At 33.8% G+C, this 26,325-nt stretch overlaps 2 long non-coding RNA genes across 2 annotated transcripts; one reads left to right on the top strand and one right to left on the bottom strand.

Annotated features, from left to right (window-relative positions):
* The first annotated feature begins 1,503 nt into the window (after positions 1–1,503).
* Positions 1,504–5,080, top strand: LOC127845096 (uncharacterized). The gene is made up of 4 exons (XR_008033051.1): positions 1,504–1,552; positions 2,790–2,869; positions 3,289–3,510; positions 3,997–5,080. It is a non-coding gene; the product is annotated as an uncharacterized LOC127845096 (long non-coding RNA).
* A 752-nt stretch (positions 5,081–5,832) lies between these two features.
* On the bottom strand, positions 5,833–7,959 carry LOC127845471 (uncharacterized). The gene is made up of 3 exons (XR_008033230.1): positions 7,916–7,959; positions 7,261–7,440; positions 5,833–6,655 (listed from the first exon to the last, which is right to left on the bottom strand). It is a non-coding gene; the product is annotated as an uncharacterized LOC127845471 (long non-coding RNA).
* Positions 7,960–26,325: the final 18,366 nt, after the last annotated feature.

Consider the following 26,325-nt stretch of genomic DNA (forward strand, 5'->3'; position numbering starts at 1 on the left):
ATAGTCGAACAATTTTGCCAAGTAATGATTTTGCAGACATTCAGGATGTCATCGTGACTTTGTTGACGTTCCAAGAAGACTGAAGCGTGTATATATAAGCAGTCATCAAAATCTGGTCCAAACTGGCTTGTAACTTTAATTGGCATTAATCGTTAACTAGTAGTGCTGCAACAATACGCCAAAAACCGTATTGCAATATATTGTCAGTTCAAAAACCCGTATTGCAATATATCACAATATATTGCTAACTTGCACCAAAATTATAACTTGCCAATTACCAGATAATCCCGTATATTCCAGTTTTAAAGCAAATTCTGGTATATATTTACAATAAATGTGCTCAAGAATAACAAGAAACACAAACATTCCCAAATTTTCTTAAGTATCAAATACATTTTGGCAGTCGTTACTATTTAAAGATGTGATGAAATAACGTCCAACCGGGGCGTTTTTTTCCACTGAACACGCGTAATTCACCTGACGTGATGTTCCCGTTTTCATACAACACAAAATACACCCATACTTTCCATGCGACGTTCTACATGTCGGTATAATTTTCGCGTGCTTCTTATTGAGACAAAGGATAAAGCACTTTTTATTTGACGCTAGAATTTTTATTGTCGCATTAGCATTAAAAGGAAGCGTTTTTCCGAAATTCGGATTACAAATTTAATAATGCTCAATTCAGAATCGAACAAAACATTTACAGCTGTGCGCAATTAATTCAACGATAATCTGTTCAAAAGCATCGAACAAATGCTCCGATGTAACAACGCTTCTCCGTATAATACACTTTCAGAATACTATTTTACGAAAAAAAATATTTACATTGCTTTGTTTTGTTTACCTTGTTATCATTATTTCGGATGGATTTTCTGGACATAATGTGAATGAATTTTTGTAAAATTTTCGTACCGGTATGATAAAAATTGTATCGCAATACAATATGCGGATTGTGTATTGCGATATATACCGATAAACCGGTATATTGTTGCAGCACTATTAACTAGTACCCATCCGAATGATTTAATGAATGGACAGTTATCATTCAAAGATACAGACGTTACTTGGAGTCGACAGGTAACAGCAAAAATGAAAATGAGGATTCCATCGTGTCTTGTTAATTTTGTTTAATTATTGTAATTATTATGGTAATTATTGTTAAAGTATCAAGTAATAGGAAGTTGATATCATCGATGACATAATCAATCATACACATACCCCCACGCAGCATACAACGTACTTCATGTGATGTTATTAAAGGGGCTTGTTCACACTTAAATTGCATTTTTTGAAGTTTTTCATTTTATGCTTTAAATTCATAAATTTAAACATCGCAAATAACGTGCTCCAGTATAAATCAAAAATAAAGTTAAAATAAGAAAGAAAAAAGTAAGCCGCACCAAGGCTCGAACCACTGACCCTTGGATCGGTTTTTCCCCGACTAAATATAGATTTTAAATGTAAATTTAAATATAAACACGCAATGTGACAACAACAACAACAACAACAAATATGGCGGAATCTGTATTGTCAAACACGGAAGAAGAAGGTAAAATATGTTTTATATTGTAAAACTCAATAGTGCGTATGATTTTCTTTGTATAAAAGTAGATTAAAATAGTATAACTGATCAAATGATTCGTTTTCGTTACATAAGTATATGCATATACATCACAGAACGCGTAAATACTGATTCTCTCGTTTACACTTGAGTTACAGACAGAGACTAAAATTAAAAGCCAAGTTGAATACAGAATTAACTTTAGTATTCGCGCAAATAAATTAAATTTATCATTAGCCTTGGAGTACTGAGATTATTTAAACAGTACAGTATCTTTTTCTTTCCTCATAACTGACAGTGACAACATTATTTGTTGGCAGGCAATTCAAGATGCTGTGCATTAATTGACATTTTCATTATTGTGTGTTATATGACAATGACATTTATTACTAAGTAAAATGCATTTGAATGGTACTGGTAGTTTATTAATTTAAACCCAAAACTCATAGTTAACCCTTTAAGCGCTGGAACCAAATTTTGAAGGCCTTTGCAAACAGTTTGGTTCCAGATGAGACGCCACAGTGGCGTCTCATCAGGATCCAAACTGTTTGCTATTCTGATAGTATTCTTTGAAAAAAAATCGAAGAAATGGCTAATTTTAGAAATTCAGCGGATGACATTTAGCAGATGACAAATTTCCCAGCATGCAAAGGGTTAATGTATTTATATCAGTTTCTTCTGCACAGCTATTTTATAAATAAACTGAATAACCAAAATATTTTTGAAAATAGTAACACAGTTTAGTAATTCATGGCATCAAATGCATGTATCTGGCGCCAGACAACTCGCCCCAATACCAACTTGCCCCAAAACAAACTCGCATCAAAGATATGGTCACTCGCTCCAACCAAGAGACAACTCGCCCCAATTTATTTTCGTGCATCTTATTGTTTCTTTATTTAAAGTATTTTATCTTTATATTCTTTGTTAATTTAGCAAAGCACCTATATATTTTGATAAATGTGTATTTCAACAGTACATAGTATTTTGAATAAATCAAAGACAGGTCATCTGAAATGCATGTATCATTATATTTGTAAAAGCCAAGAATATTCTGGATATTCCTCTTTTTTAAATTGTTTTGAATATCCTCAAGATTTGATTTCCTGAATGTTGAAGAAAACTTATAAGATAATAATACCACATATTTACAACTAACTTTTTTAATAGAGATCATAAATAGTTTTAAAAAGTGGTTTAAATTGTGTATTTACTTTTTCAATAGGATACAAACATAATTAAACCAAGAAGTTTATGAAGAAGGGATCACTGGATTTTGTCACTTTGGTACAAGAAACAGAAAAGGTATACTTATTTAGCTGCATTTTTTTTCTGTTGATTTCATTTTAGAATATTGAAATAATTTGTAGATAATGTTTTCAGATATTCAGGCAAGCTGAGATTTCATTAATTTTTTTTATGTAATTTCACAATATTCTTGAATGGAAACAGAAAAAAACACAGTTCAACGCACTAATTGTTGATATATAAAACATAGTCTTTGGATGTAAAACTGTGTTGCTACATGAGCAAAGAATTTAAAAAATGATCCTACACTACACTATGTGAATATTGAAATTTTACAAAAAAATCTGACAGGAATGTAAAAAAATGGTGTCATGAAAAATAAAAAATTCTATATGTACATGTAGCTACATCTTGTGTCAAATTCTTAGCTTTATGTTCAAAACATTTATTGTTAAATGCAGAAATGTCTTTTCAAGGATATCATAGACCACCTTACTTATACGGAAGCATAGGAGCTGTTGAAGGAAATTGCTGCCAGACAGTCAACAGTTATCACTGACAGCCTGTCCTGGCCCAGCTGGGACCATCCTCAAGCTAACCATGATGATGTGTTTGCAAGAATTGTCCATTTGGTAGAACATGATGAAGACGAGCTTTGTTGTGGCATGGCCTGACAATACTGTACAAGCCAGAGACCAGTATGTTTACTGTTGTTGAATATGACCCATTTTTCATGTTTATTTTTCTGTGGGCCTGTTTCTCTGAATTAATAATGCACTTTATCTATTTCAAATATGTTATTTTTCTGTGGACTGTTTAACGGAATTATTAATGCATTTTATCTTTATCAAATATTTTATTTGTCTGTGGGCCTGTTTTACCGAATTAGTAATGCATTTTATCTTTATCAATTATTGTTGCTTGTAATATGAATATAGAAAACGTAAAACTACTCATGTAATTGTCTCAGCTTAAAATTAAAAGTGTAGAAAATTTAACTCATTTACTGTCGAAACAGTGGCCATTATGTTCCTGCATCTTAAAAGTTGGACAATAACAGCTAATATATATATATATATATATATATATATATATATATATATATATATATATATATATATATATATATAGATAGATAGATTTAGCAAGGGGTTTTGAGTTTTTTATGTGTTCATATTTTTCAGAAAAAGGGTTAAGTGGTGACTGATCCTCTCACCCTCCTTATCCAGGAAACGTTCCGGAACAACGTGTTGGCACTGAAGATGTGGAGGACACAGATTGATCACAGTACATCCTTTGGATACATGAACACCTTCAACGGGACGACAACAAAACTGTACCTGCCTTTTTTTTGAAAGGAAGTAGTTAATAAAATTATTGTTAACAGCTTTTTTAGTCTTGTTGTTTAAGAATGCTTGCAACATTTAAGTGGATAAACGGTTGTTTTAAATTTGAAGCTTCAGTAATGCATTCTTTATTAAATGATGTAATCTTATTGCTTTCAATATAGTGTAAATAATAAGAACATAATTATCCTTTGTATACAAAATGAAAACCAAGTTTACTGTTCTTTTAATCATTATTTATTTATCTTGTTCTTTTGTCAGAAATATTACAGGGGCATACATACAGTATTCCTTAAATAAAAGGGGCAGTTCTTAGAAAATTAACATGTATTTTAGCAATTCATATTCAAACTTTTTCCACATTTATAACCAGCAACAATATGTAAGTATTATAATGTAACACAAATTAATACTATGAATTTACTACTGATTTTGCAGTGCCTTTCATCAAATAAACATGTTTTACTGAAAGTTTCTTAAAAGATGTTATGTGGAATACTTAATCAATCATTTAATAAATATTTGAGCCTCGCTCTTGGAAAAGGGGGTTTAATGCATGTACTTAAGGTTGTCCAAGATTAGGCTGTGCAGACTGCATAAGCTAATCAGGGGCAACACTATCCGCCTTATCTGGATTTTCTCTCTCCCTTTCAACAAAAAATACAATAAAGCAGCAATTGTCTGCCTGATTGGTATGATCAGCTAATGTTAATCTCGTACGACAATTTACGCACATGCATTAAGCCCCATTTTCCCAGGGCAAGGCTCACCTATGAAGGTTTTAGCTGTCTATATGCTCTTTAACTTTTGAATCATGATGCAGTTTCATATAATAATGTATTATGAGTCGTTTTTAATTGATGCATATTCTTGTGTTCAGTGTTGAACTCAACATGTATTATAATAAGGTGTTCACTTAACATTCTTGCAGTAATGTTTTGCTGTGTAAAATACATGTAATAATAAATCAAAATTGAACAAACTAGCTTCTTATTTCTTCATGTTATTTATTAAAACATTTTAAAACAAAACAACGAAATCCATAACATAATGAACACAAAATATAATACTCTATATTCATGAAACAAAACTATAATTGATAACATTTTGAATAACTGTTTCCAACTTTCAACATTTGACAGATCAAATTATTACTGAATTCCACCAATTTTTTATTTATGGATAAACAGCACTTTATCATCTTTATGACAGTTTATGTAAGGCTATTACAATAAATGGTTGTTTATAGACTGATAAACAATGAAAAACAATACATAATCTATATAGCATTGTGCTTTGATGTAATTGTTAATGGAACATAAACAAATGTGGTGTGCAGCACGCACTCAACATTGACTATGGTAGCTTATACCTAAAAGAGTCAATAATTCCTTTTCATAGTCTTTACTTGTGACAAAAAATCAGGAAAATGCTGAGCCCAGTGTTTATTTAGCTATTTGCCAGACAAGGTTTTCACAAATTATTCTGTTTCAGAGTGACCTATGATCAAATACTTTGGATCCTCTATTGTAATAACAAAACAATTAATTCACCATGTTTGATCATGGGTCTCCCATAAAAAACTTAACACAAATCATGATACATAACACCTATAAGAGTCAACAATTTCTGTTAATGGTCTTGACTTGTGACAAAAAAATCTGGAACTTGGCCCATTGTTTATGTAGTTATTTGCCAGACAAGTTTTTTACTTATTCTTCTTTTTCAGAGTAATCTATGATTGAATACTTTGGATCCTATATTTTTATAACAAAACAATTAACAAAATTCACAATACTGTACACACTTTAAACTCAAATACATATTCTCATGGCATTTCAGGGCACTTGTATGCTATGTTCATCAGTATTTTATCAATGATATTTCTGCCCTATGTTTATAAGCAGTTCATTTATTAAAATCACATTTTATCACCATGATGATCACAGGACAGTCGACCATAATGTCACACATTTGGTCACGCCTTCATATTACACAAATAAATTCAAGCATCATTTCAAATACTAAAGTCATCTTCTGACTGAAAAAACAGCAAGGGTTACACATGCACTTTTATACTCAATGGTATACATCCTAGAAAACCATGCTGCCAAATTCACACAACATGTTCCTACCCATAATCATTTATCATTGATTTCAGCTTTGTCAATTTTTTAATTCATAATAATGGTATGTTGAAGTTAGTTAAAACAACATAGTTACATACACCATGTATCAATTTGTATGAGTAAATCTTCATATTGTTTCCGGGTTGCTTGCCCTTGACCTATTGGATATTGCAGCTCCTCATTAGCCGCAGGTGGATATATAAGGGGCAATTGTAGAGGCAATCAGCTTTGGATAAGCTGAATCAAAAAGGAACTTTGATTGAAGGGTTTTTTCCTTGATGATCTCTGTGTACTCAGTGCATGTACGTGTATCCCTTCTTTTCATTGATTGGCACCACCGTCCAATTGTTGGCTGCCTTCAATTTACTCTGAAATAACATATAAGCATATTTGTAATTTTGAAATGTACACTAAAACTTATCATGAAATTTGTTTGCTATTTTAAACATTATTTTATTCATATCATGCCAATCAGGTAACATACCAATACTTTTCTGGGCTACTTGATTCACCAGTATTGACTTATGAACCTACCAATACTTTTCTGGGCTACTTGATTCACCAGTATTAACTTTTGAACCTATCAATACTTTTCTGGGCTACTTGATTCACCAGTATAAACTTATGAACCTACCAATACTTTTCTTGGCTTCTTGATTCACCAGTATGAGCTTATTATATGATGAAGTTATCATACTTGAGTCACTAACTGACAATTACTGTACAACTAGAGATTGGAGGAGAATGGCATTGAAATAATTTCATGACCAATCACCATGCAAGTTATCTGAACGGTTCAGAAAACAAACCAGCTATCGGATATCCTCTGGTTTTCATAACATACAAAGTTTCTGGTAAAAAAATGATAAAGCAATTATATTACCAATGAACTTTAGGAAGCACATAGAATCTTATTGAATATAAATATATTATTTATCAATTAAAATATGCTTAGACAGGGTTGTTTGCATACTCTAAGTAAGCTGTTATCTCTCCAATTCCTGACACATGACCAGGTGTGGTACTTCCTTGTGACACAAATGACAGGCCAGGCGGGGGCTGATGACCGTGCATAGGTGAAGAGTTTGTTGTTCTAACATTATGCTGAACAGTCAAACTTGCAATAGTTTGGCCGGCACGTCTTCCTAAATACCTTAAAAAGAAGGTTTGTATTAGATGATAAAATTGATCACATATCAATTTAAAGAAAAAACAAAATTGATGTTAAAATCAGGGAATAAACTGTATAATCATATAATCATATCATGATAATTGATTACATAATATAACATATACATTTGCATACCAGTATATTTTATAATATAATATATACCGAGTAAATAAATCATTCATCATTTATTTCATGCTTCATTTGACTCGTGTTGGAGTGTTCCTTATAAGTTATAACGAATTCATTAAATTGATACGAACATCTTGGCATAGGGGCATAAAGGCTTATTTTAAAACGTGCAATGAACAAATTATGTTATCAGTGCGTATCTGGTTTCCTTGCAGAGTAAAATATCCATACAATAAAACTAAATACCTATCCAAACTTTTGCTAAAATTCTTTTGTAAACAGGCAACACTTGCCAAAAACTAATCGTAGCTTCTAAAATATGACTTACAATTCGTGTGTTTAAGCCATTACCCTGTCTTCGTCTCTTCCAACGAAACTCCTATGGTTCTGCAAACACTCAGTCTTGTCGCCTAGATTGAATAAATTCGAGCGATGTCGCTGGCTCCTGCTTTTGTTTCTCTTTTTTTATATTTTCGATCACAGAAATGAGATGCATTGTTTGTAAACCAAAAGCGGATAAGCGCAGCGCGCATGCGCAGGCTGCATTCTGGTATACTAGTTGGGATCCCATTCACAATTTCTGACTAAAAATAACTGATTTCGCGTCTGAGACGCTTTATAATTTTCAGGTTTTCAAATCGTCAAAAGTTGCATTTAATGGACATTTTAGAGCATGGAAACAATTTGGTATTTTTTTTAAAGCAAATATCATAACTACAATGAAAATTTGCAAATCCGAAACAATTTTTTTCAATTTTGTCAATTTATCAAAGTGTGAACAAGCCCCTTTAAAACACAGTAAAAGTAAACTATTATGTAATAAATTGATATAACTAGGGTTAAGACAATAATTATAATGATATTATGAGCAAATATTTGGCAACATAAAGACACCGTTTTTCATTAACTAAAAGGATACGTAAAAGGATATTTCTGCAGTCTGGCTGTCGGATCCCACAGCTTTTAGTCACCTGTCACCCTTAAGGACACTTCTTTTGGGTTTTAACCTTATTTGAACTATCGTGACTACAAGTCACAAATAGACTGACCAAGTGTGACTACAAGACACAACTTGAAGGTTAAAATTACAGTGTGACTATAAGACACAACTAGAGGGCCTAAGCGTGATTAAAAGACAGCTGGTTGATGTAACTCAATCATTGAACAAAGAAGGTTCAAGCCCTAATGATTCTTTGTTACCAGTCACTTGTACAGTAAATATCCTTTTCGAGCAGAGAAGCCCGCACAATTCTTTAATTTCTTGGTCCTCCGAGTCCTAGTGACAAATAGGCCCGTAAAACTGAGTCTCGATTTTTTTTAATCACAGGTATTCAAATTAAAACAGGTTGTAAAGTCTCTGAAGAGTAATGTTTTTAAATTCCTTTTGAAAATGTCTATTGAGGCGGAAGTCCGGATGCTTGATGGAAGGCCATTCCACAGTTTCGGACCAACAACTCCGAAACTCCTGTCCAAGAATGTTTCTCTTTGTGCGTTTCACATCATAACATCCGTTATACAAGACGGTAGATCGTAGGTTACGTGCTGGTACTTTTTCTTTTAAAAGTTCTGTAAGGTATTTTGGCGCGTGACCAACAGAACAATTATACATGAAGGCCAGTAATTCGAATGTTATCCTTGCCTTTACTGGTAGCCAATGAAGTTCATATAAAACATCTTTTAAACTGTCATATTTCTTTCGGCCGAGTACCAATTTGGCACACATGTTTTGGATACGTTGCATTTTGTTTATTTCGCATTGAGCTGTTCCATACAAGATCAGATTACAATAATCCAGATGGGATATTACCAAAGACATAACAAGTATTCCTGTTGCTTCTTTTGTTAAGTATTTCCTTATGTTTTTGATTTCAAGGTAGTTGTACATAGCTGTACGACACTTAATTTTGATGTGTTCTTTAAATTTTAGTGTTTCGTCTAAATATATACCCAAATACCTTATGCATTTTTCTGCTTTAACAGTGTCACCAGCAATATCTATTTCTTTAGATTGACATTTATTTAATTGGGGTCTACTACCGAACATGACGAATTCCGTTTTTGATGCGCGTTCATTTTCAGTTTATTCTCATTCATCCAGTTGTTAATAACGAGTGCACATGCACAACTTTCAAGTTTTTGAATGGCAGTTCTTTCAACAGAAGAAGATGTAGGTTTGAATCGCTTGTTGTCGGTGTGGTCGTCTGCAAAACCGTAGACTATGATGGAGGGAGGAACGACATCAAACAGTGTTCCAGCGTACGTCAGGTAGAGCCATGGGCCAAGACAACTACCCTGGGGGACACTACACTCCAAAGAACGTGCCGCCGATAAAGCTGAACTAACACTTATGCGACAGCTTCTTGAACGAAGATACGAGTCTATCCAGTTTAGTGCCGTGCCACATGCACCGTATTGTTTTTGCAACACGTCTAGTAGAATGTCATGTTCGACTGTATCGAAGGCAGCACTTAAATAAATGGCGATAAGTGCTGTAACCTCTTGTTCCTCCATACCTTCGAGTATATCATTAACTAGTCTAAGTAAGGCAGATTCACAAGAATGGAATTGTCTGTAGGCTGACTGATTTTTTGGAAGGAGATTGTTTTCATTTACGTGTATATTAAGTCTAAACAGAGCAGCCTTTTCAATCACTTTCGATAGAAATGATAATACCTGACGGTATTAAAATTAGCGCTATCAATTTGGATTTAAATGATTGAAGAAAAACACTGTTTTCGTATAGCAGGACGTCGGTATTACTTAAACTTTGTGCAAAATATATAATAGTATGGAATGCAAAACATATTATAATTTCACACTGTAAATAAATATTTTCTAACCGTATTTTAAGGTAAATCCGACATAAGGGCTAAGGGCGTTTCTGCGTTCATGATTTCTGACTGACGACTCCCTTCCAATCGACGTGGATATATATATATATATATATCAGGTTTCGACAATAGAATAAATATGCATGCTTATTTATTTTATCTGCCTTTTATGAGCCACACTTTACAATGAGACCTAGTATGTCCTTTGTATTTTTTGTGCAGTGGTCAAATGACATCATCATTTTGTTTTGATTCAAGCAAATGTATTATTCATTATTCAAAAGAGAATGTATAAACACATGAAATGTGTTACATCAACTTCATCGTATCATAGTGAAAACTCCTGATCTTTTAGGAAATAGCCTTTAAGGAATTTAAACATTCTTAAATGTCGAACAAGACGTACAAACTATTAATGTAGAAATTGTTTGCTTTCCATATAAGATACATTTAGTTTAGCATAGCTTTTAGTTATTAAAAAGGGCACGAACAGAAAAATGAAAAAATAAGTGAATATATTTGTCTAAGTTTGTTGTTCGATGTTTTCATATTAAACCTTAAATTAAACATTTTGTCAAATAAGAATGCATGCAATTAATTATTTTCAGGGGACAGGGGCTTTACCCGTTAGTCGTTCATGAAGTGGTGTTTCCTTTTCAAGAAAACCTGACAATGTTTTATGCATGTTGACAACTATTTTCTATCAACAGTTTTAATATAACTAAACTTATTTCTTCTGATCACATAGACACCACTGAAATAAAGTTTTGAAATATAGGCAAACCATTGTTCTTCATGTTTAATAAAAACACACCTGGCAACATGCTTGTTTATTACTGTTTTAAAACATCATTAGGCATGCTTTGCGCGCAATCTTAAATTCTCTCTATTCATTCGATAACAAGAACGTCAAACATTTGTAACTATAATGACTTAATAAATTCAAACAAAATGATTGTATCAATTCTACAAAAAGGATTAACAGTGTTTTACGATTATAGTATCATTCATGATCATTTTAAAATCATTATAATCTTACGTTTGTTGCTGTAAATCAATTTAAAACTGAATGGTTAGGTGCTTTACTCGGAATCAATAAATTTGTAGCATGTTGCCTTTGTTTTCGAATCTGTAAAATATGCTTTAAATTCGATGTATGTGATTGTTTGCTTATGTGCTTATATCAGTTACACGCCATTGTTTTTTGTAAACCTACCCAATGGAACAAAACATGTTTTAGACATGTCATTTCATGTTAAAGTATAATTAACATTTAGAAATAATCAAACTCAAGAGGGATTATAATGCGATAGTGGATTGTTACCATCAGCCAGTATAATAACTATATCAATATGAACCGCGTTCTAGGAAAACTGGACTTAATGCATGTGCGGAAAGTGACATCACAGAGAAGCGTGTAGTTCACACAGGCTGATAAGAGACGACGTTTCCCACTAGACTGGACTTTTGTTTAAAAACAATACTTCCTGTAAACGACAAATTATATAAAAGCTTTCCCTGATTATCCTGTGCGATCTGTATAGGCAAATCATGGATGATACTTTAGGCGCATATATTAAGTCAACCTTTTCCAGAATGCGGTTTATATGATTTATAAAGCACAAACATAAACCCTTACACTTAGCTTACCAGTAAGCATCTGTTCATATGCTGATGTTTTTGTTGCATTTTTGTCAATTATGCACCATCCGAAATATCTAATTTGTGTGTGATAATCACAAATGTGCTTGTGGTAAAATGAATGAAATCTAAGCATTTCATTATACAAAATCAAATGTGCCATATAAATATAAATAGCCCAGATGTGATTGCTTATAAAATATGATCAAGAAATAATGTATAACAGATAATGTTAGCAACTTCTTGATGCAATTGCATTGAAGTAGGGTGGTTCAGTACGGAATACCCTGAGGACCAACGTGGTTGCACATTACAATCCAGAGTGCGACAATGCGATAGTGCGATAGTATGAGGGCGACAATGCGGTAGTGCGATGGCGCCAATGCGATAGTACGATGACGACATTGCGAAAACGCGAAAGTACGATGGCGAAAATGCGATAGTACGATGGCGACAATCCGACAACGCGATAGTACGATGTCGCCATCGTACTATTGATTTGTCGCCATCGTACACTCGCACTGTCGCCATCTTATTGTGGCTTTGTCGTCATCGTATTGACGCACTGTCGCATTTTCGCATTGTCGCCATCGAACAATCGCACTGTCGCCTTCGTACTGTCGCTATCGCACTATCACATGGTCGCCATCGTAATATCGCGTTGTCGCATTGTCACCATCGTACTATCGCATTGTCGCCATCGTACTATCGCATTGTAACCATCGTTCTATCGCGCTATCGCATTGTCGCCCACTGGATTTTAATGTCTAACCACGATTGCCCTTACGATCTTCCGTAGTTCTCTCAAAACGTACCTTATCTACATATAACGTTTTATAATGACCACACATTTAATTATAATACAAATAAATAAAAATATTAATATAAAAATAAAGTAGGTATACAGTATTTGTCTGATATATAAAAAAAAACTGAGATGTACCGTAGCGGTAGTGTTGCATAGAATAGATATATGCATGCCTTTCAGGATAACATATTCTATAAACAAAATATTAGAGATATTAAATCGACGTATATCGGCTGTATTATCGATTTAGAGCAAATAATACTTTTCTTGTTCGAATACATGTTTGGTTTTTTAATAATACTAATTGCGAATAATCAAAATTGGTATTATAATTTTCTTTTGCCAAATGTCATGGAATTCATACGTTTCAGTTCTTGGCAACATTATACGTAAATATTTACGTAATTCTATAAATCTCTACTTCTAACATGGTTTCAAAATGCTTACGTTTGCAAAAATCGTTTCAATGGACATCTTACAGAATAAAATAAAAATAAAAAAGCAAATGTCAAATAATTACGATTTGTTATTTGCAAGTTAACAGTTTCTTATCATTCGATGTCTGGTGATCATACTTAAGAACATCGAGTGAGTAAACTAAATTTGTACCAAGCGTACCGCAAAATGTTTATTCTATAATAACCATGCTCGATTATATAAATAATTATATGCATGTCTTCTGAATGAGTCCTCAGTGGACCAATCATTTACAGTCGTTACAAAATATTGCCTTGTAAAACTGCCTAGTAAATGATGCGGCTTTTCATTATTCCCACAAAGTGCACTTGACGTAGTCTATACGCAAAACCCATATCGTCGTAAATTTCATGTTAGCACGTAAGGCAGTGAAGAAACAATACCATGGATAATAAAGAGTTCGTCCATACGAATTACCAAATGTGAATGTGATGTGGGTTGCTTGGGCGTAACTGTACACCCATGTGGTTACCACTTAACCGCAGAAATGCCATTTGTTTGTTCATGTGTCGAACGAAACTTGATTGAGCTGTAATCTGCAAATGCAATCTTGACTCAGTATCATGTATAACGGACACGTCGAAAGTCGGGCAATTTTTCGCAAACAAAACTTGATTCGCGAAATTATATCAAAGGCTTGCAGTATACAATAATACTAGTCAACGTTAAACACATTCATATTCAATCACTCTAATGATGTTTAATAACATCTAAAGGCCTTTAATGTTTTTATTTTTTGTTCAATTGTAAATGAAATAATATTTATATTTTAAAAACGAGTTTTCATTTGATGTTTTGTCAGGCGAATTCAACATAAACATTCTTGTTCACAACATGAAGCAAAAATTGTGTTTGATGATTGACTGTTGGTATACTGCTCGTAAGAAACTTGTTTTTGCCCGTCATGTTAAGAATGGCTGTCGAATCATGGCAGCATTTGATGAACTTAAATCATGGTATATCGAATTCCATACAGATGTTTAAGAATTTAATGACAGAGATGAGACAATAGTTAAAGTCGTTATTGACATTCAGTAATTCTCGGTTGTCACTTTCGATAGATACTGTTTAGCAATAACAGGTTGCATTACAAAAAAAAAATCCGTGACGCACAATAATAATTCTTATGCTTTAATTAATTATTGATTCTCTCAGTGCGAGTTTTTAACATTCCGTGAAGCGCGCTAGCGCTTCTCTGTAAATTTTCAATACTCGCCCTGATCGTTCATTCTGCATAAAAGCCCGAAAAATAATAATCAATCCTTATGTTTATATTGGTTCTTTGATTAGGAACAATAAAAACATATCCGAGCATAAAAAACAACTCAGAATTGTATGCTTTAAGGGAGAAAACACCAGTTGTAATCTTAGTTTCGGGAACAGCTACTACCCGCCCCTTTAGGTTGTGTTATTCATTATTCCTGCGCGAAGAAAAGCAGTTCTGGTGTTGTACTATTTACATGTTTCTTTGAACGTTTAGTATCGAGCTGTTTAAAGATAAATGTTATTTTTTATTGTAGTTCGTTACACAGATAAAATGGAATTCAACAATTTCATAGATCATTATTACTGTTAATAATAGTCGAGCTTCAAACACGCGACAAGAAGGTCACGGTCACTTGACATCAGCTTGAGAAGTTGAGTGGAAAGAGGTTTATATTTTACATTTTAAAGCATAATCCAATCATTGTGTATTCGCGAATTAAGGTGACAATTGGAGCGTTGATTAAAAGTAACTCAGGCCAAGGATGTTAATTATTTCAACTGCAATTTATTACAGATGTATTTATTCAAGACATTAAACAAGTTTAAGGAACTCATTTTAAATTTTAAAACAATTGAACAAGTTTATTCAACTTTTAACTTGCTAGTTACAAGTTTATCCAACTTTTAATTGACCTTTCGACAGCCGATTGATTGACAGGCTTATTAACCAATCAGATTACAGCATAGATTAGGCCCGTTACTATCCGCCATTTTGTCCGTCAAACTCGCCGTTGTCCGACACATAAGCTTATACGTAATTCTGTGTTTTAAACAAAGAAAATGGTTAAAAGGTGCTGTTATGGCACTTGTTATTCAGACACAAGGTATCCAGAACGGTTAAAAGATGGAAGTACGTTTTTTCCGTTCCCTCAACCGGGTACTAATCTTGAAAAATTCAAACGTTGGATTCGTCTTTGTGGTCGTCCACACGAACAGCTTAATCTCAACATATTAAGCGATCGCCCGAAAGCAAAACACAGTCGTTATAATAAGATACTACGCGAAAATAGAAAATGTAAGTTTTGCAACGGACATGTTATAAAAAAAAGAGTATAACTTTGTACTTGTTTATCCTCTATATAGACAAATTAGAAAGGAACATTTAAAACCATTTTTCAAAGGTGGCCAACGTTAAATAAATTTGACATTTTAATGCAGTCGGCAAATAAATAAGACATTATAAACTTTGCTAGATTTTTTTAATGCTAATGAAATGCGTAATAATAAAGACAATCAGTTATTATTTTTAATAATATCACATAGAATAAAACATTTTTTATTTCTTTCGGTTTAAGTCTTCCAAATTTAATGTAAGTTAAGAAACTATTTTAAAATGCGCAAGTAATTATCAATAGGGGCCAATAAGTGTCATTTTACACCATATGTGGGCTTTCTACTAATCCGTTATCAAAACAGATGCCGCAAACTGTGAATGACCCTTTGAAAACCCGGTCTGATTAGCGAGTTTTTTTGTACATGAAAATTCTTTCAACTTTTTATATTTTAAATATTGCAGAAGATAGTTTACGAGGAAATAATAATATATAATAATATATTGTGTATGTTACTTTTTTGACGACTTTGACTATGTTTTACGATTATAACAATGCTCATGGGTCATTTTGACCAAACGCATTGTAGATATGTGTTATATCGGATTTTAATAAAAACGTTCTTCGTCTTCTATTATAATAAATTTACTTACCTGTGCCACATTTGCGATGTTGCCATCGGTTGCAAAAATTAACGGCTTTTAATTAAAAAACTGAAACATCTATTACTCAAGGAAAAATATTGTGACTAACGAACAATTCATACTGTATGCGATAATTGGCGATAATTTTGCCGACTTTGATGATAAATTTAACGGCTTTTAAGTAGACTAATAAAAAAGTTTTGACTATTTAATAGATATGATAATTATATTCAGCACCACTATTCAATGATAATAAAAACTATTGTATGGCCTTTCTGGTATACCATGAGGCCTTTTTGGTTCACTTATGCGGCCGATTCGCGTAGCCATTTTTATGACGGACTTCGGCGGAGTGACCCCCCTTGAAATCGGTGGGCGTGGCTTCACTCTAGCTGTCGAAAGGTCAATTCGCTGGTAACTGTCAAGTTCAAAAACTTAAATTGTTCAACTTTAAATTTGTTTTAGATCTAATTGCTTTTATATTCAACTTCTAGATCTAATAGTCAACATTTTCTAGGGATAACATATTGTGTTTATTATAATGTGACTTTGTAATGTTAATATTGCAATTGCTCAATGAAGCTCCCATAACGAGTTCCATGCTGCAAATATTTTGTTCATAGCATTGCACTAATTGAGAAATTGCAGACATTATATCCCCGTCGTGCAAGTCCTGTAACTGCATTTCTAGGATTGGTCTCACGGTTTGCTCGCTCGAATATGTGGCTGATTTACACTTGCAAGTTGTTTTGCTGATTTACGAGAAGGTTCTTTTAGAGCTGACAGTGTGTTGCCCATCGACTTCTTCTGTGTAATATTGCAGCCACGGTTGTATGAACGAATGGAGGCCTCGTTTCGGTGACCACTCATGAACATGACGAGACGAGCTTCATTACCGGCATCAGGCATGGCTTGGATCGCTGTCGCTCGCCGTGTACCATGTAGTTGATGATTCTGGGTGAAGAATGGCGTTGTTGTCAAATTGATTGAAGAGCATGGATGCATTAGGACTTTGTTTTTCAATAAATAATTTCAGTATCTTCACTGGACACAAACATTCACCTGTTGCATAGATTCGCTTTTCAGACATGGGATTCGTTGAGTTTGCTCCACAATGGTGTTTTATTCTGTTTGATTTCTTGGTTTAAGACTATATACTGCGAGTCTGAATCCCCTTTGAAGTCAATGCTATTTTTCCTCAGTTGATGGTGCAATTCCATTGTCCTAGTAATAACATGCACTGAACTGCGAATACGTACCAGGCTGCTTCTCGTAATAAAACTGGAGAGTTTTCATACTTCTGAAGATAGGCTGCTGTTTTCGCCAGGTCTTCTTTTGTATTTCTTTATGCTGTGTAGGCCCAGCTTCTGTCCTTCTTTTTAGAAACCCGACAAAAGTGCGATTGCTCCGTACAAACTATATATCTCAAACTATATCAATGTTTCTGCAGATATCCTTAAGATACCTGTAAATGGCGCTTCTGATATTGACCAATGTGTTCCTGTGGTATTCATATCTGTGGTGCTCTGGTAGTGACTGATCTCTTTCTTTTTTCGTTGGGTTTAGGCGTGGCCTCGCAACTTGCGCAGTTTTTCAGCCGATTCTTCTTTTCCCACTGTCTCGAAATCTAAGTTCACGCCATATACAACCTGATTCCAGTCTGAAAAAATAGACACTATAATAATATTTATTTCATATCAAAATTAGGAAATTATTTCTTTTAAACACACACTGTGGTTGCATTCCCGACAGGTCTTAAAAGTAATTTTTTATCTATGAATTATTTTTTTTAAATGCTCTATTTGATACTGAACCAATTACTGTCAGATTAAAGGGGCAAATTGATGCTTCCTTTATAACGGTATTTTATTCTCAGAACCAACTTATTAGATGAGTTCTTATATCACGAACCATGTTTTTATGAATATTCTGTAAACTATTTATTTTGATAGCTGAAATTGAAAAAAGGACTGTTTGCACTTGTATGATGTTGACCAGTCTTCTTGTTAAACTATTGAAAATACATTTTGATAATTATATTGGTGCATAATTATAATCACCAATTTCCCTGAAACGGATTGATATTGAACGGACGGTTTCAGTTAAGTTTGATTTTTTATTTTAAAATTATTAAAACTTGTTATATTAACCTTGAAACAACTTAATGCTCCAGTGTGTGGTTTTCTTAGTAGCTGTTTTTTTTGTCTCTAAGCTATCAATATTCGCCTCTGCCAGACACTTGAACCTTTTTTCTGATGTTCATAATTAGATTCAGTCTCATTTTTTACACACTTAATGTCCTGTTTATGTATCTCAGTCTCTGATTTGCTGGTTTCTTTATTATTTGAATTAGATAAAGAATCATCAAACGATCCAAAATCGAAGTTTTCGTAGTTTGCATTAAATTCCGTCATTCGTATTCCTGCAAATTTTGAAACTTGCTGCAGACGAACGATTTAATTTCGGTTTTGCAAATGACCTGTATGTTTTGAATGATTATATATGTATTTATAGGTTTAATTTGATGTCGTTGTTTATAAATTTATTTTTTCTTCAATTTTGCTTTTGTTTAAATTAAACATCAAAGAAACACAAGTAAACAAACGGTTAATGATTATTCATGTTTGTTACTTTATTTCCAAATAAGTGCGGTCACGGTACTGGGTATTGTATAACTACGCGTCAGCGTCTTGAAACCATTGGTCCGATTTTAGAAGCTTCGCCTTCGAAGGCGGTATCGCCGCTTATGGGTTAAGCAAAATGAACTCGTTCCTTTGTCTACAAATTTTTTTAGAGTGAATGTAAATATTTCGGATATAATACTAGTATGAACTGTACTTTTTTACATTTATATTTATGTAGCGCAGTTACATACTTTTATTCAAGCCTTGAATGCATTTACATTTCCCTCCTATTAACACTGCACGTTATCAGTAAATCAGTCGGCAAGGATGCCCATTTTGTTTCACATGTCACCTCAACAAAACTGCTTATACTTAATGTATATATTTAATTTACTTCGAAAACACTAGATGGTGCGCATTATGTGTAACTTAAATAGCACATATCTCCCTGTGTATGTGACTTGATTTGAACACTCAATTTGGTCCTGAACGTGTAAACACCAACTGCTACAGGATGATAGCGGAAATACTATAAAGGTACACATTTTCTACTAATAACTGAACAAATAGTGAAAACCAGAGGTAAACATTGTGCATTTGATGTCAATATATGACATCATATAGTACTTTTGGTTTTAATTTCATATATATTTCCTTGTTAAAATCACCGGGATTTAAAAATAGGTTATATTATTATGTATGTGGTATTGTCACATTATGGTTAGAAATTATGGGTGGAATATATGGATTTACCTCATATAAAAAATATTGAAAATTTTATCAAAATGGCCAGTAAACATGACAGTCACAAAGTGCACATATGTTCAAATAAGCTTATCGATGAGGGAGAGATTAAAGAATAGTATAGTTGACACAAGGCCAGGTATGTTTGTATTGGTCAGGCAATAGTGTTTATTCAGTTAAATCTCTCATCAAAAGGTTGGATAAAGCTTGTAAATATTTTAGTGGTTTGTTTATCCCGTTCCCAGGGCTTCATTGATTCAGTATCTTAAGTAATGTATCCAATAAGAAACAACCACGCATAGAACACTGACCAATGGAATTCATAACTGAGTTTCACGGGCCGGATGTTAGAGGGAAACAAAAGGGAGTTAGCGTTTAGACTTGGAGGTGTACGGATCGAGAAAGATACGATCATGTAGCTATCAGACTGTATTTGTATAACCGAAAATATTAAGTATGTTAGACATTAAATTGGACTAGAAACTGATACATGGTGTTGTTGAATATTTTATCATGTATTATGCAGAGAAATTAACATAAATAGATAGAATAGACTTGTCCCACGCGCGGCACGAGAAAATGGGAGTTAATGCAAAACTCGTCATCTTGGCAATTCGCGCATGACGAGATATCGAATGATAGGCTACATACCGGTAATTTAAGAGTAATGAACATTGTTAGTAACTACGTGTCACCTATGAACTATGAACGATTACGGGACACAGGACGTTAAATGGTGCTCGTGAACCAAGGATTCGAACAAAGAAATACTACCACTTACGATTACGAAACCATGAAAAACAATGCGAAGAAACTCCGTTTCGGCAACTTCTGTAACCAGTAACAACAACCGTGAGCCGGGAACAACGACATCAGACCGCACATATTCTGCAACTTCCGGTGAGTGACTGTTTTATTTCCTAACGCTTGTATCAAAATGGCAAATCAAATAATCCCTGAATTATTTCAAAATTTAAATGAACAAATTAAAGATGTTAAAACGGCCATAAGCACTCAGACTATTTCACAGGTGGTACAATCATTTGATGGAAATTCAAAAGAATTTAAAAATTGGATTAAAAATGTAGAAAAATATGGAACACTTACCAATTTAGATGAGAATAAATTAAAATTTGTTGCTTACCAATCTAGTAAAGGGCTTGTTAGTGATTACATACAACGCTTTTTGACTGATGATCCGATAGGGACATGGACTGATTTAAAGGAACAGCTTAAATTAAGATTTGCAGAAATTCAAGACCCACAATACGCTTTCTCATTATTAAAGACGACTAAACAAAAGACCGACGAAAATGTTCAAATATACGCTGAGCGACTTTTATCTCTCGCGACTGACGCATACGAAAATATTGAAGGAAATTTAGACTATATTGAAAAACAGTTAGTAGAAATTTTTATCGACGGATTATCGCACGATTATTTGAGACTTAAATTAATGCGCGAAAATCATGCAACGTTATCAAATGCTTTAAAAAGCGCTATACATGAGCAAAGTGTCAGAGCTAGGTTTGAGTTACGATCACAAATAAATGGACTTGATAACATTACGACCGATAATATTCAGACAGATATCGATTATATTAGGTCATCTATCGTTTGCACATATTGCAAGAAACACGGTCATTCTATTGAAATCTGTCGCCGTAGGCAACGCGAGATAAGTGCATATACGGTAGGGCGGAAGGGTCATACGATAGATCAAAACAATAACAGGCACAAGAACGAATATGACAAAAATTGGAAAGATAAAATTGATTGTTGGAATTGTGGTAAATTAGGACACTTTAGTAGAGAATGTACTCAAAGAAAAACGTACATTAATCGAAAAAACTAGGAAATTCTTACCAAAAAGGGGTCTATGGTAAGAATGAAAAAGTCGAGACATATAATATCGCTTTGTGTGGTAGTCCAAATTCTTGTGTTATTTCAACAGGTGGTTATCAATTTAGGAGCTTGATAGACTCGGGCGCTCAAGTCAGCATCGTGAGTAAACGTACTTATGATATGTTAAAACAAAAACCCGCACTGATATTTCAAAAAGTAAATCTAAAGTCGGTAAATGGAAATTCATTACATGTCCACGGAAGTGTAAAATTGAGATTCAAAATAGGGAGCATATATAAAGAGCACATGTTTTTTGTAGTAAGTAACGTTAATAGAAATGTTATTTTAGGAAGAGACTTTTTACAAGATAATGGTGTCCGTTTATACTTTGATTTAGGATGTTTGAGGATTGATAACTGTTATGTACCTCTAGAAGAAGATGTACATCTTTCAACGATAGCGAGATTAACTAGGCATACTGTGTTAAAACCACAAACTGCATATAGACTCTTTGCTCAAGCTAAAAGAAAATGCATACGTTCGAATACGAATTATGAATTCAATGGAATAAGCAATTCTTTCTTTGATAATGAACCCGGTTTAACAATTGTTAATTCAGTCGTCAAGACAACGCGTGATAGACAATTTCCCATTTTAATTATAAACAATACGCACAAAACAATAAGGCTTAGACGACACTGTGCCATAGGGCGAATAAAATCGGTAAATGATAATGAAATATGCTCAGTACAAGAAGTTATTAAAAATAATCAGCCGAAATCAGGTTTATCTAAAGATGAAATCTTATCAGATTTACGTGTAGATGAAAATCAAAAAGAAAATATTCTACCGATACTCTTAAAACACAGAACTCTCTTCGCAAGAAATAATTTAGAATTAACACAAACTTCAGCAATAGAATTTACCATAGACACAGGGGATCATCCACCCATTAAATTAAGGCCGTATCGAACACCATTAAACAATAAGGTATTCATAGATAAAGCCATCGACGAAATGCTAGACGCAAACATAATAAGTCCGTCAAGAAGTCCGTGGAGCTTCCCTATTGTTTTAGTAGATAAAAAGAAAAATAACCATGACTCAAACAAAGATAATAAAGACGAGAAAAGGTTTTGTGTTGATTTTAGACAATTAAACAAAATTACAAAACCAATTGCCTATCCATTACCATTAATAGATGATATATTGGCGTTATTAGGTAAAAGTAAATATTTCACCAGTTTAGATTTGATATCGGGATATTGGCAAATACCTATAAAGGAAGAGGACAGAGAAAAAACGGCTTTCGCTTCGGGATTCAGGGGTCTATTTCAATTTAATGTTATGCCCTTCGGTGCCTCCTCCGCCGGTGCTATATTTCAAGAATTGGCTAATAAAGTACTTAAAGGTTGTGAGAGCTTCGCTGTGGCGTATCTAGACGATATTCTAATATTTTCACCTGACTTGCAATCTCATTTATCACACGTAGATACAGTACTACAGAGTCTCAGTAAACATAACCTAAAGCTAAAACTATCAAAATGTCAATTCTTACAAAGAGAGACTAGATACCTAGGCTTCATCATAGATCAAAATGGTATAAGGCCGGATCCGTTAAAAGTGGAAGCGATCCGACAATTCCCTAGGCCAAAGTGCGTGCGCGATGTACGATCCATCTTAGGTGCTGCAGGATTTTATAGGAGATTCTGTCCGTCGTATTCAGAAGTAGTCGAGCCTCTCATTAATCTAACGAGAAAGAATGTCCCATTTAAATGGTCGAAACAATGCGAAGATAGTTTCATACAATTAAAAGACTCATTTACGCAAATCCCTTATCTTTCATACCCTGATCCAAAAAAAGGTTATATACTGTATACTGATGCATCCGATAAATGCATAGGATCTTGCTTAACTCAAAAATGCGACAATAACGAGACCGGGGATTATGTGGGCGAAAAGCCGATATTTTTCATATCGCACAGATTAAGCCCCACGCAATGCAAATATAGTACTATTGAAAAAGAATGTTACAGCATATTTTACAGTCTAAGTAAATTGCACCATTATTTACACAACGCCGAATTTGTTATAAAGAGTGATCACAAGCCGCTTAAGTATTTATTGGAAAGTCCGATGCAAAACAAGAAAATACAATTATGGGCCTTAAGTATAGCGGGTTATAACTGCAAAATTGAATATATACCGGGAAAAAAGAATATTATTGCTGACTTTCTAAGCCGACCTCCAAAAACCAAAATAAAGAATAATCAATGCGATCAAACAGAACTAGAATTAGATATTAACGATAAACATTTGACGATCAGTTCGGAAATAAATGGACAAAACCAGACGCGCGAAATTAATGTAATTGACTCTACGCATATCAATCACAGGCAAATAATTGATAATATTATTACCCCGCAACCAATCCCAGTCGACGACACAGCGTCGAACAATAATATATCAGGGCTTAATATGCAAATAGAACAAGAAAAAGACCCTCATATATCTGAGATTAAAGCTAGATTAAGATTAGGGAAACAGAACAAGAGTGAAGATGATAGATATTTAACGGTTGATGACATACTGTACTACATATCAAACGTAGATGAGGAACCTACCCTCAGGCTGTTTGTACCTAAACACCTGACTGATTCAGTTGTCAAGCAATACCATGATGAAAACGGACATCCTGGGTCTCAAAGGCTTTTTCAGACACTAAAAGAGAAATATTACTGGCCTAAAATGTTCAAAGAATTGAATGATTATGTATCTAAGTGCATTATATGTCAAAGTAGAAACTTAAAAGCAATCAAAGCTCCCATATCGTCGGATACCTCAATACCGCCGTTTCCGTTTTCAGTTGTTTCCATAGATATATGCGGTCCATATCCGAAAACGCTTTCCGGAAATAGATATATAATATGTTTCGTGGATCAATTTTCAGGATATATAGAGGCATTTCCGTCGCCGGATAAATCGTCTGATAGCGTAATACACCTGTTAATGAACGAGATTTATTGCCGTCATAGTTGTCCTATAAGAATTATAACTGATAACGGAAAAGAATTCACAAGCACAGCTTTCACGGAAACATTAAAATCAATGAACATTGACCACGTAAAGACGACAATATATCACCCCGCGTCTAATGGCATGAACGAGCGTTCACATGGGACTATGAACAATATACTATCAAAACGGGTTCAAGAAAATGTACAACAATGGGACGTACATTTAAACATGTCTTTAGCGGCAATGAGATTTTGTACATCCGAGACTTCGAAGCACACACCGTTCTTCTTACTTTTTAATAGAGACCCTATTCTTCCAATAGACAACTTGTTAAAGCCTAGACGTAAATATCACGGTGAAGATTATCATAAAATAATATTAGAAGAACAACACAAATCATTTAAAAAGGTATGTGCCCAAATTCAAAAATCGAAACGTAGACAAGCTGATTATGCGAATAAAAATACGAAAGATATTAAATTCGAAATCAATGACCCCGTTTACTACAAAAACTTTCAACGAACAAATAAATTAGACAGTAAATGGAGGCCATATTATCGTATAATCGAACAAAAGTCGCCGTTAACATACGTAATAAAAAATCAGTTAGACAACTCAACTATTAAAGTTCACGCTGATCAAATAAGACACGCAAATATCGATGAATGGCCAGTGATAAATCAACCGTTAGCGCGCCCGATTAGAAAAGCAAATTTAGCCTTTGCGGACGACACATTATCTTCTGATAGCGATTCAAATACGTCAGTACATGGGTTACCTGTAATTACGCAACAGACCCGACAGATTAGAGATAACACGGATGACGAGGAAAACATACCGCTCGCTGAATTGCAAAAACATTTGAGAAACAAACAATTCGCGGATATACAGTCAAACTCCAGTGAATCAGATACGATGCATTACAATAACGGTAATTCACAAAACTCACCTGTACGTAGGTTTGAAAATGATTCTTCAGACGATCAGATGCAAATTGACGCGGTAGCGTTAAAACACAAAAAACGAAAATTGACAAAAAAGACTTCACGTTCAAATAACGCAATGAAGAAAGCAATTTTCACGTGCCTTCAGACAATGGCTGAACACATGTGAATGAATGGACTACAAAATAAAGCGAGATAGATGTCGAGACTTAAAGACCCCCAAAATTTTGTATATAGAGAAATATGTTTTGAATGTATATGTAGTATGTATGTAAAAACAGGATTATAGAGGACGGTATCGTCCGATTTTGATAATGTATCGTCATTAGCATGGATATACGGGTTTAGAATGAAATGAAAATGTCATACTTTAGTATACGGGTGAAATACCACTTATCCGTGCGCAATAGCAACCAGCTCTGAAACGTAATAAAACTTTTGGGAGATATTTACATAGACTAAGATCCGATTTAAGATTTATTTCAAGTATGAACACGAATACATTTACACCCAGGGTGGGATAAATAAATTGAAAAGTTCAATACCATACGTTAAGATTAGGAAATTGAAGGATTATATAACTGACAGACGGTTGATTAACGGAACAGGTCAACCTATTGACATATAGGATTGTTATTACATCATTTATCGTTGTAACAGTAAATATGAAAGAGGTCAACAGAAAATCTTATTGCCATATAAAATTAGTCAAAGGCAAGCACAACTTAAAGTTTTATGTCACACCGAATAATGAAGTTTGAATAATTTATTGTACAAATATGGTTTCATTTCTCCAATGTAATTCAATTATCGGGAACATCTGTTGATACGGTCATAGTTCTAT

The sequence above is a fragment of the Dreissena polymorpha genome, chromosome 9 (assembly GCF_020536995.1).
Source record: "Dreissena polymorpha isolate Duluth1 chromosome 9, UMN_Dpol_1.0, whole genome shotgun sequence".
NCBI classification, from domain to species: Eukaryota; Metazoa; Mollusca; class Bivalvia; order Myida; family Dreissenidae; genus Dreissena; species Dreissena polymorpha.